At 43.8% G+C, this 12910-nt stretch overlaps 1 long non-coding RNA gene across 1 annotated transcript; it reads right to left on the minus strand.

The window, feature by feature from the left end:
• Window positions 1-3919: 3919 nt before the first annotated feature.
• LOC112936369 (uncharacterized) lies at window positions 3920-6056 on the minus strand. The gene is made up of 2 exons (XR_003238462.2): window positions 4816-6056; window positions 3920-4447 (listed from the first exon to the last, which is right to left on the minus strand). It is a non-coding gene; the product is annotated as an uncharacterized lncRNA (long non-coding RNA).
• Window positions 6057-12910: the final 6854 nt, after the last annotated feature.

Below are 12910 nucleotides of genomic sequence, written 5' to 3' on the forward strand. Positions count from 1 at the left end.
CATTCGTGTAAACAGTATCATTTCCCTGGATCAAGTAGTCTGGTACACACGAGTTCGTAGCTGAAATACCAAAAGCACATACACGAGAGTCTAGTGCTAATTATTACATCATAAGCCCGCAGTCATTGTCTTAAATCATCGGACCGAGCGGTCCGGAATACATCCAAAAGCAGAAATAGATAAGGCAGCGGCATGCCATTGCCACAGGCAACGACCGTACTAAGACCTACTGAGCGCCATCGTCTTCATCTCCCTCCTGGTAGTAGGCATAGGGATCCTCTGAAGCTTCATCTCCCGCTTTTGATTAATTTTATATTTGCAAGGGTGAGTACCAACCGTACTCAGCAAGTCACCACAGCAACAATGCATATGAAAGGGGTATTTCAAAGGATGGCTATGGCTCTTTTGCGCTAAGCCAGTTTTGTAATTCTTTTCACAAACCTAAGACCTAGCATTGACTGATCAAATTTTAGTACTAGTGTTTGTATTTAAACAACGACGGTTCTGTCCACCATCCATTGTGATCCCAAGAATAGCTTCCCGCCATTGAGTCGTTATGGTTTTCTGAGGACGCCCACCTTCCCCCTTCTCAGGAAGTGGCTCCAACAGCATAAAAATTCGTCATGCAACAACCCATCCCACACAAGTTAAGAATTTAGAGACTAGCCAAGTGTAATACATGTCCCGGTGCTCAATAACCGCGAGCACGGCTATTCGAATAGATTTGGTTTACTCACACTGCAGTGGATGTACACTTTACCCGCACTCCGCGACTGCCCAACACATGAGCCTCGTCCCAACACATGAGACGCGTCACGGCAAAGCTTTTCGATAACCTCGCATTGGCAGTACCCGCTCCATGAACTTAAACCCTCATGCACTCTAGGCGTTCATGTTTCTAGCAGTGAGAGGAGTTCTGGCGCTCCTAGGAAAGAGAAGTCTCACACACATTAAATCATGGTTCAAGTTAAGTTCTCTCTCTCACACACTCATGGCAGTCCTACCAATGGCGACATCAATGTAGGGCTCGCCTCTCGGCCCTACCTCAACGGCTGTCCCACCGTAGCGCACCTGCCTCACTCAGGGGTGAACCATCTATGCAGGGATACTGCCTCCGCTCGGCTATCTAGTCCGCTAGGTCTATACCCATACGAGAAGTGCGGTTGTACGAGGGGTCGTTTCATGCTTAGCTTCATGGCTCGGTCCTTAATTGACTGGGGACGGTACTAGCCTTTTCCAGATACCACCCAAATCCTCTGTCCGCCCCAGTCGAAAACAGTTGTTTTCACTTTATTTTCCTTTCACAAATCATGTCATCAATTTCATGGCAATGTGGCGCTCATGTCTCCACATGCCGCATCTCAATTACCTTCCCAAAGGTAATTGCCCAAGCATTTAGCATTTGATAAATATGAGTATGCATGATCCTAGAATAGCATTTCTAAGCAATTGTCATAATTGACTAGGGACTCATACGTAAACATGGTTACGAAGGAATAAGGGATAAACAATAATCAAGGCATGGCATAATCACAAGTAGGATGTTCATCATTGCATGCAATTTTATTTATAAACAAAATAATTTCGCAATTGGGATCAACATGTTCAAGGAATAGTGATGACTTGCCTTGCTCAAGGTCTTGCGGGTCTTGGCCTTCACCCGGATCCGCGGCTCCCTCGGTCTCTATAATTATGTGCGAAAGAACAATTTGAATTTGATTAGAATTCAAACAAAATCCAAATAAATCCAAATGAAAGTCGAATGCGAAAGTCGATTCCTTTATTTTAACTTTATTATTTGCGAACTAAGGCAAACCCAATTTCGATTCAAACTATTTTGCGGGTATAAATGTTTTGTTGTCATAAGTTTTTAATTTAATCTACCCGAGCATTATATCCATATAATAGGTTAGAGATTTCTATCGCGAGCTAAATATCGGACGAAATCCTAGAAATATTATATGATTTAATTTAGTCTATGACTAAATGATTAAATATAATACACGGCTAAAATCCCTAGTAATTAAATCCGAATTCCTACCGTGAATCGATTACTTATAGGGATTACCCAAAAATAATCTATAATAATCTATAAGAATTCATCTATTTGTTTAGTTATTAATTACATCTAAATTACTACCGTGAATTGATTTCTTATAGAAATTACAAAGAATAATCCATAATTTATATTAAATTTTGCAATTCAACGACTATAATTAATCTATAATTAAATTCTAATTATTTTAAATTTTCTAAACTTCCCTAATCTCCCTCTAATTTCCTATTTATTTCCTTTTCCTTTTTCTCCCTTTCCTTTTTTTTCTTTCCTTTCTTTTTCTTTTCTTTTTCTCTTTTTCTCTCTTTTCCTTTTCTTTTCTTTCTCTCCTCCCTCCCGGCTTCTTTCTCTCTTCCTCGGCTTCTCCCTTTCTCTCTCTCTCTCGGCTCCCTGCTACCCGGGGCGGCGACGGCGACCGAGCAAGGGGAGGAGGCGGCGGCTTACCGACGGCGGCGCGACGACGGCGCACGACGCATGGCGCGGCGGCACGAAGGCGGCGGTGCGGCGGCGCGAGGGCGGCGCGACGGCGACGGCGGCGCAAGGCGGCGACGCACGGCGCGGCGGCTTCGAAAGTGGCGGCGCGACGGCACGACAACGGCGGCGCGTGGAGAAGGGGAAGAGGGAGAGGAAGGGGGAGATGGAGTGGGGAAAATGGGGAGGGGGTGGAGTTTTATAGGGGAGAGGAGGGGGAAAGAAAGAGAAGGGAAGGGGCGACGCGACGGCGGCGCGGCGACGCGGGGCGCGAGGCGGCGATGGGACGCGCGGCGACGGGACGTCGACGGCGGCGGCGACAGCGGCGGCGCGCGGCTCGGGGCGGGACGCGACGGGCGGTGACGCGACGGTAGCGCGGCGTGACGGCGACGGGGCGAGACGACGGGCGAGCGGCGATAGGACGGGCGGGCGGCTCGGGGCTCAGGGCATGGCCGGACGCGTGGCAGAGAAGGGTCTAGGGCTAGGGACCGAAATCGAACACCTATGAGGCAATGAACAGTGACTTTTTCTATTTATCCCGATTTTACTGTATTTTCCATATAAATTTGATTCCACAATTCCTAATTTTACATATATGCATTTTACTCAATATTTGTGTTATCTTAACTAATGAATTCACCCTAGATTAATATTACTCATATTTTATTTTTATATAATTTATTTGAGTTTTAATTAGGGTTAATTCTTATTCCATCGTATTTAAATTTAATTGATCCAAATATGGTCGCGATAATATTTTATTTATTACTATCCACACCTAATCTTTATTTTTAATTTATATTTATTTTACCAATTTGTTTTTAAGGTTTATTCCTGATTAACTATTCTTTACTCACGATTAATAATCTTCGAGATCAAATCCAGATAAAATAGGCGAATAAGATCGGCATGATGCAATTAATTTAAAAAGGTTTTTGAAAATCCGTATTTTTAGAGTTTTGATTTTGTCGGTCGAATTTTCAGGGTGTTACAGGAACCCTAGTGCACATCAGCCTCTTCCCCGAGGGCTTTCGCCATCATCGCCGCATCCATCACCTTCTCCTGCCACCGTCGCCATGAAGTCCACCATCGCTCCGCCCCGATCTGGCCCCGGGGAGGCTAGATCTGCCGCCAGGGGAGGCGGATCAACATCCAGCGTGGCTGGATCCGCCGCGTCGACCACTTACCCGCCGCTATCGAGCAGCCTCGATGTCCCCGCCGCTAAGCTTCCTCGTGGGGGAGAGTCCCGCCGCCGCCGTCCTTATGGCAGGCCGGCTTTGCCGCCGTCCTCGTGGCGAAGGGGAGGAGGAGGGAGGGGGCGGCGGAAGGAGGATGGGGCATTGTCCGTGCTCCCGGGGGCGACGCAGACCATTAGTCTCCAACAAAAGGAAATAATGATTTTACAGAATACAATTGACCTTTCTGGCTCTGGTTATTTTGCAAATGTCAGGAGGCCCTTTCTTCTACCGCTGACTCCTCTCCCCAATCCACATCGCAAACCCTACAGTTCAGCGGCAACAACGGCGGCAGCGAAGACTCGGCCATGCACAGTCGGTGTCGGTGGGCCGTCCAGGCGGCAGGAAGCAGCAGCCATCATCGATGACCGAATTAGGTGGCCGCGAACCAACCAAGCCGCGACGGCGAGCAGGATGGCATGATGGCGTGGGAGCGGGCAAGGTGGCGAGGAGCAACAGTCATCGTCGCCGACCCGACCAGGCAACCGTCACCCAACCAAGACACGGCGACAAGGAGGGTGTGGTGGCAGCGAGCAGCAGCCAATGTCGGCAACTTGACCAGGCGACCGCGACCCGACCAAGCATTGGCAGCGAGCAGGAGGCGTGGCGGCGGGGAGCAGCAGCCGTTGTCGATGCTTCTTGAGCGAATCTTGCAAATGGAGGAGATTTTCATGGAAGGTGAATGCTGAAAAAATGTTGTCCAATTCTGTCAAAATGCTATTGAAATGTTATCAAAATTTTATCTAAATTCTATGAATCTGATCATGTCACAGTTTTGTCGATGTTATGTCCAAATTGTTATATAAGTCATAGTTTATCAAAAGATAATCCTATTTTCGAAATCGAGTTCCATGAATGAGGTAAAAGCACAATTAATGACACTATAGAGCTAAATGTGCGACATCAAGTAAGGGTATAAATGTGATTTTGCCAATGACTTAACACCGTTAACTTTGTGTATTCGTTTAAAAAAACAGAGACAAAAATAATAACCTAAAAAGTAGGGAGCAAAATAAATATTTAACATCAAAGTAGGTATAAGAACGAAATTACCCCTTATAGATTTGATGTATTATTTGAGAGAGTAGAATACGCCAGCGGTCCTTAAACTTGTCAGGAGGTTTCACTTAGGTCCACGAACTTGCAAAACGCATATCGAGGTCTCTAAACTTGGTTTATTGTATCATCCCGGTGTAAACCCGCGTTTTACCGTGGTCTTGCCTACGTGACATGACACGTGGACAATGACATAATGACATGTAATTCTTTCTCCCTTTTTCCTTTTTTTTCTCCCTTCTCTTTTTTTTTTCTCCTGCGCAACCGAGCCACCGCACGCCATAGGCGCCGCCACTGCCGCGGTTTTGCCGAGCAGCCGTGCTGGAGGCGAGCGCGCGACGGCGGCAAGCACGCAGGGAGGAAGACGGCGGCGTTGATGGGGGGGGGGGAGGACAGCGGCGGCGATGGGGGGGGGGGGAGGACAGCGGCGGCGATGGGGGGGGGGGAGGACAGCGGCGGCGATGGGGGGAGAAGGGCGGTGACGGGGGGAGGAGGACGGCGGCACTGACGGGATGGAGGGGACGGAGGCAACTGGGGAAGGATAAAGGCGGCGCAGAAGGGCCTCGCGCACTCGCAGCTTGCCGCCCTCGATGCCGCCTGCGCGCGCGCTTCCCACTCACCGCTCGCCACCTCCGGCGCCGCCCGCACGCAGGCTCGCTGCTCACGGCACTGCCGTACTCCTCCCCCGTCACCGCGAGCCCAAGCTCCGCCGCCCACCGCCGATCTCCGGCCACGCGTCGCCTTGGGCGTCGCCCACGCTCCCATCCTGCCCCGTGGCTCCGGGTCAACCAGCGGTGGAGCCAGCAGCACGCCGCCAAGGCCCTCAGCTCAGGTCGACAGAGAAGGAGAGGCCGCTGAGCTCGGCGGGGAAGGAGATTAACGAAGACGGCCAGCGGCAGTGATGGACGAAGACAACGGCCGGCTGCAACAAGCTTGAAGACGGCGAGGAAATCGGCAACGGGCGGACGCTGGCACTGATGGCGTGACCAGGGAGCAGCCGGACCGCGCAGCGAGCAGATCCGCAGCGTGCGACTACGACGAGCCGAGGGTGAGGTAGGTTGATGTCTGCGGCTGCTACTTCTCATGCTGCCTTGTTGGATTTTTGGATTTTGGATTGGTTGCTTGCTGCTGCTTGGATTTAGGCACTGGATCTGACTTGTTGCTGCTGTTGTTTGCGCTGATGGAGTGGCGGTGGACAACGACGAGCAGCCGAGGTGTTGGATGGGCTCGCTGGTGGCGAGGAGCTGCCAGCGCGCCAGTGTGGACTCGGAATTGATGGGCTAGGGCACCGCCGTGTTGACCGGCGGAGGCACCGAAGAAAAAAAAAGGAGAAGAGAAAAAAAAAAAGGGAGAAGGAAGAAAAAAATATAAAAATTTCATGTCATCGTTCACGTGGGCAAAACTACGGTCAAACACAGCTTTAGACCGAGATGATACAATAAAACAAGTTTAGAGATCTCGATGTACGCTTTACAAGTTTATGGATCTAAGTGAAACCTCCTGACAAGTTTAAGGACCGCTGGTGTATTTTACTCTATTTGAGAGGTAACATGTCCTGTGCACTCTATATGCACCAACTAACAAATATTACCAAAAAAATCTAAAAATATTTGTACATATAGTTTCAATAATATTACACCTGCATTTTAAATCTTAACCTCAATTCTTATATTTTTAGTCTTAAAATAAAAAATTCTGATATTTTAGGACTACAAATCAGTCAGAATTTGTCTTCTTTCTTTTTTACTCGCTATGTAGTATGTATTTGAAGATGTGATTTTACACGTAAATGCAATACTACTAAAATTACAAGCACGTTATTTTCTAAAATTTTTAGTGATATTTTTTTAAGTTGATTTGCATATTATATACGTAAAAGCTTGATGTATAAAATACGTTCCTAATTGAGAGACAATTATATCAATACATATTAGGGGTTTATGGTCTATTAAATATTAGTAATCATATTCATTCCGATTCGTAATCGTTCTTTCCAGATGTATCATTTTTTATTCATTCTTTCCAGACATTTTCATCCGTATTCGATCCATTTTCACCCGTATTCAATCCATTTTCACCCCTACTCGAAGCTACTGAGTCAGCCCAGCCATTTCTACTACCTCGCAAGAGAAAGAAATGTAACGTCTCTACTAATGTTTATCTCTTTAACTAGCATCTTCTCTGTGCATTGCGGTGGATCTAACATAACACTCCTATATAAGATACAAATATTAAAAACTAATAATAATTATCCTCCAATCTAAAACTTACATATATGATAATACAAAACGAATTGAGCAACTATGCACGTATATACGTATGCAACGATGCAATATTTTTATTTAAAGCTTAAAAATAATACATGGATGCCTATATATTTGTGCAAAGCATCCAGATGAAGGTGGCTGAACCCAACATATTATGTGGTCACAAGCCCAATCAAATCGCTCCGATGCATAGTTCTTTAGAATAGCCAAAAAGTTGTTTTATTCTTGAATTGTCATTATGGTTATGTTTAGTTACCTTCAAACTTTCAAAAATTCCGTCACACCAAATATTTGGACACATGCATGGAGCATTAAACGTGAACGAAAAAACCAATTGCACAGTTTGCATGTAAATTGCGAGACGAATCTTTTGAGCCTTATTACGCCATGATTTGGCAATGTGGTGCTATAGTAAACATTTGCTAATAATGGATTAATTAGGCTTAATAGATTCGTCTCGCAATTTACAGGCGGAATCTGTAATTTATTTTGTTATTAGTCTATGTTTAATACTTCAAATGTGTATCCATATACTTAAAAAAATTTTGAAAAGGAACTAAACATGGCCTATGTAAAATTTATTTGGAAAGAACTATGATTTTCTTATGGTTTAAATATTCCACATAGTATATCTTATATTTTTGACAATTGGTTTGCAAAGGTTGATAAAAAAAACCAGTAAACTTATTCTTGTACGAGCAGCTATATGTTGGACTCTATGGCTGAGCAGAAATGGTATGGTTTTTGACAAATCGCTATTTATATCTTATATGCAGGTTCTTTTCAGGGCAACAAATTGGCTCCGGTTCTGAGCTCAACTATAAAAGTGTAATGAAGATACCAAGCTAATAAAAGTTGCATGTCGTAATTTTGAGTCAACGGTTATGTAATTTTTTACCAACTTTAGATGGAGAATCACAGATAGAATTCATAATCTTGTGGTCTTTTCTTGTGTTGGCATTTAGTAGTTTGTGTGTGCTCCTGTTTTATTAGGCCTGTGTTTTTATGACTTGTTGAGGAGCTATCGTATTTGGTTGAATTGGTGTAATAATTGGTTATAGCTTTTTAGCAAGGTCGGGATTCCGGATTCTATTCATTATCTAAAAACTTGTTTTCAATGAATGTATAGGTAAATCTCACAAGCAGCTCACATCTAATTGCAGAGTATTAATCGCTTCTCCCTTTCTTCGAAAAGATTAACAAATCGCTGAAGCGATAACGAGTATAGCCATCATCTCATGAATATGCAATTAGTGTAGTATGAGAAAACAATCAAACATTAATTTGACAATTGCGAATGAACACTCTGATTGAACTCAATTTAATCCGTTTAATGTTCTTTTTTCTATGCACCATATGTACAGAAAAAAAAAGAGAAAGCGTAAAGGGGGAACATGAAGGGATCTTGGAGAAGGTTGATACAACCGAGAAACAGAGGGCTAGATTGGCACTCTGGCTTCCCGCCAGAGGGTGGCACTCATTGCTGCCACTAGGGGTGAAATCGGGTCGGGTTCGATCGGATCTCACTCTTCCCATATCCTAACCCATATTTTATAATCGGAATCGGGTTGGATACGGATAGTATCGAATACGGATACAAGCACAGATAATATCGGGCACAAATATGAGACGAATACGTACCTAGACGGATACGACCACTATCGGTTACGAATATCTTTTCGGATATCACGTCAAAGCAACGATCATCTATACTATATAGAAAATAGCTATATATTCAACCATCCCCATATATCCATAATGTGACTATATTATTAGGGTTTAAGATATATGAGCAATACGACAAGGAACAATCGATTTTTAACTGGAAAAATTGAAAGTTTGGTTGAAATTGAAACGATGTGATGGAAAAGTTAGAAGTTTGTATATGTAGTAAAGTTTTATACGATAGAAAAATTGGAAGTTTAAAGAAAAAGTTTGGAACTAAACTCGGCCTGACTTGTGATGAGCTGCTGACTTCCTGTTCCTGAAGAGATGAGGATCGGCTGGCAGCAAAGGCATGTAGCGGCGGTGGCCGCGGCTCAACGGATGCAGCAGGTGGCGGCGCGCCGCAGCACCGGTGGTGCTCGTAGTCTCGGCGTCATTTCTTAGTGGGATTAGTGAACACTGAACAATAATTAGTATTTTTGGTTGTTGGGTTGTTAGGCATGGTTTACTGGTTGATGGTGGTCATTCTACTAGTGGGCCTTTTGGCCACTAGTGCTTTATTGGGCTTGGCATGTTATCTGGGTATTTTTACCGGATAATCCGTATCCATCAGATACCGTCCTCCCGAACCCGATCTCATATCCGATAGAAAATACCCGTATTCGAACCCACTACCCATAGAAACTTCCGGGTACCCGAATTTTTTACCCGAAATTGTCCCGAATAATACGGCCGGGCGGGCGGGCGGGAAATACCCGCCCCGTTTTCACCCCTAGCTGCCACCTTCCGTATCCTATCTTTCTATCTTTCTATATGGTTGGTACACATTAAAAAGCATTTACTCCTATAAAATAAGACATGTAAGAAGCCACATCATCATTAATTCTAAGCCATCGGATCGTATTTGTGACATCCCGGCCCAGGGCTTAATAAGATTAATAGAATACTCATATCAACAAGTTACAACTTCTTTTTCAGAAGCTGATCTCCAAAGAACTCTAAAGTTAAGCGTGCTTAGCCTGGAGCAATTTGGGATGGATGACCGATCGGAAAATTATTCCCGGGTGCACATGTGAGGGCAATCTATGACTTATAAAAGCTGTCAGATATAAGTGGGCCCGGGTGGGACATTACAGAATGGTATCAGAGCCTGGCCTGGCGTGTGTCGCAGTTGCGCAGACATGACGTTACTGAATGGTACCAGAGCCAGGGCGGGACATTATAGAATGGTATCAGAGCCTGGCCTGAGATAGGTGGGACGTTACAAAATGGTATTAGAGCTGACTCTCGCGGTTTCACGAGCGCATGTGTCGCAGTTGCGCAGACATGACGTTACTGAATGGTACCAGAGCCAACTCTCGCGGTTTCACGGGCACGTGAGTCACAGTTGCACAGGCATGCTGCGTATGGCTGGTGTGGATCCGGAGTGGTCACACAGCATGGCACATACGCTGGCATTGGACACACGGACGTGGCCAAGAGGGGACGTTCCTGGCTAGGGGTTGACCGACGAGGACGTCGATCTCTTAAGGGGGTGAGGATGTGACATCCCGGCCCAGCGTTTAATAGGATTAATAGAATACTCATATCAACAAGTTGCAACTTCTTTTTCGGAAGGCGATCTCCTTAATAGAATATTCATATCAACAAGTTGCAACTTCTTTTCCGGAAGCCGATCTCCAAAGAACTTTGAGGTTAAGCGTACTTGGCCTGGAACAATTTGGGATGGGTGACCGATCGGGAAGAGGAGCGTTTAATAGGATTAATAGAATACTCATATCAACAAATTGCAACTTTTTTCCGGAAGCCGATCTCCTTAATAGAATACTCATATCACACGAGTGAGGATAAAGTGTGCAGGAAAGACTTGTGTTGTGAGGGCAGTCTATGACCTATGAATGGGAGAGGCGGGACATTACAGCATTAGTACAGTTATACTATGTTTTCTCCTCCCTTTAGATCATAATCGCATGTGACATTGTTATCCATTCTGCACATAATACTATGTTTTCTCCTCCCAAGTCCTTCAAAATAATGCAAACTTATCTTCTTTATTTAATACAACTCAGATTATTGTATAATATGTGAGTTTTGTTTTGTTATAAATAATTGGATAACATAGAGTAATTAGGCATCATAAAACCAAACATATTTTTGAAATAAGCTTGAGATAAAGCAAAGAGGTGCAAAACTGCAAACTACCCTAATTATGACGATATCCAGATTGTGCATGAAAATAACTTTCGTATATCATAACAATACACAATGATGTTTTAAAAAAACAAAACATGAATTGTATTGTAATAGCAAAGAGTATATATGAATCCACATTATCATTTATTTTGTATATATACATAGTTACATCTAATTATTTAAAACATTGATTTTATTTGACGATAAAACTAGCAAATTCCGCGGAAAAGGCACAGGTAGGGATGAAAACGGAGCGGATAGTTTCCGTCCGCTCCGGACAAAAACGGATACGGATATCTTTCGGCGGATAATTTTTGGATCGTTCGGATACAGAATATGAATACGGATATGGTACTGGGGTTTTCGTCGGATACGGATAATAATTCAGATATCCAGTGAATAGTGCTATTCGGATATCCGCAAAAGCCATGAGACATACCCCCATTTCTTTCTAACTCTATAACCTTCAATATACCTTTATAGATTTTAATAGTAGTTTATCTCTTAACACTAGTCCATACTATTAATATTATTCAAATTTTAAAAAATATTTATAAATTATACTTCATTTTATATAAAATGAGCTAATTATATATGTTGATTTTTTTTAGAATTACACAGTACAACGCAGACACTCACAACGCACGCGCACTCACCCCTATGAACGCATGCACGCAAACCCTACCCCTATGAGCATCTTTGAAGACTGGGCCGGCAAATCCTGGAGAGATTGACGAAGTCACCACAGTGGCCTCGCTGTCGACGGGTACGTCGCCTACCACTGAAAGCACAACGCCGTTAAATCTTGGAAAATTCGCTCCCATGGGGAGTCGAACCCAAGACCTCAGGTGCTACTGATATATATTGATATTTGTTTCCATTAGAGGTTGAGTTGGTTTTTGTATTCCAAAAAAAAATTGTTTCCGTATTCGTATCCGATCATATTCGATTTTTATTCGTTTTTGAGACAATCCTTATTTGTTTTCATACTTGAGCTATCCGTATTCATTTTCGTATCCGGTAAAAAAATATGAAAACGAATATGACATGAGCATTATCCGTATGTACCCGCTCCGTTTTCATCCCTAGGCACGGGATGCCAACTAGTTTGTCTTGAACTTGAAGTTGAAGATTGGACTGTTTCTCCCCTTTAAGATTTTCCAGGCCATCAGGATGACGATGGTATCAAAACCTTCTTAATGCCACATTATTCTGACGGTCACTCCACCAAAACAGGAAGGAGTGTTCGTTTGATGGGAAGCATTGTGGTTTGCCAATGCCATACATTACCATCCACAAAAAGAAAGGATATAATCGATTGTCTCTTGGTGTTGGTCGCAGCAATACACATTGTCCCGGGAGTGGCAACCCACATTTGCTCAACCTGTCACCTGTTGGTTGATTTTATCGGCTAATGCCGGTTAGTTAGGATAAGGTTAAAATCCCACCGGTTTTCCTATCTTAACAAGAAACAAACTAAGAGATAAATCTGTTTTGTGTGATCGGTACAAAATAGATTCGAATTTAGATTGAGATAAACCCCCGAGCCCCACCAGTGTCGTTATATAAAGAAAGAGGAGGGAGGCTGGGTGACGACTCAACTCTCTCCAACCCTAAACCCTAAATCAATCGCCCGATCGATTAGACACTGGAAGGGGTTCGTGAGGTATCTCACAACAGAAGAAACAAAGAAGAAGAAAGAAGAAGAGTAATGGCTTCATCTCAGGTCAGTGATCAATTAATTTCCGCATAAGCAAAAGGTGATCATGTTTAGGCTAAGACTCAATTAATTTATTGGATTAAATTCCAACATTGTGGTATCAGAGCCTAATCTTAGCCACTTGATCCCATCATCCCTGATTGAAGCCACTGTGCAAATGAAGTGATGAACCCTAATCTGTCTCAGCATGATGCCATGATTAATCTGTTAAGCCCCTTATTATGTTAATTAGTTCTTAAAGTTGCTT

Source organism: Oryza sativa, chromosome 9, assembly GCF_034140825.1.
Source record: "Oryza sativa Japonica Group chromosome 9, ASM3414082v1".
Taxonomy (NCBI): Eukaryota; Viridiplantae; Streptophyta; class Magnoliopsida; order Poales; family Poaceae; genus Oryza; species Oryza sativa.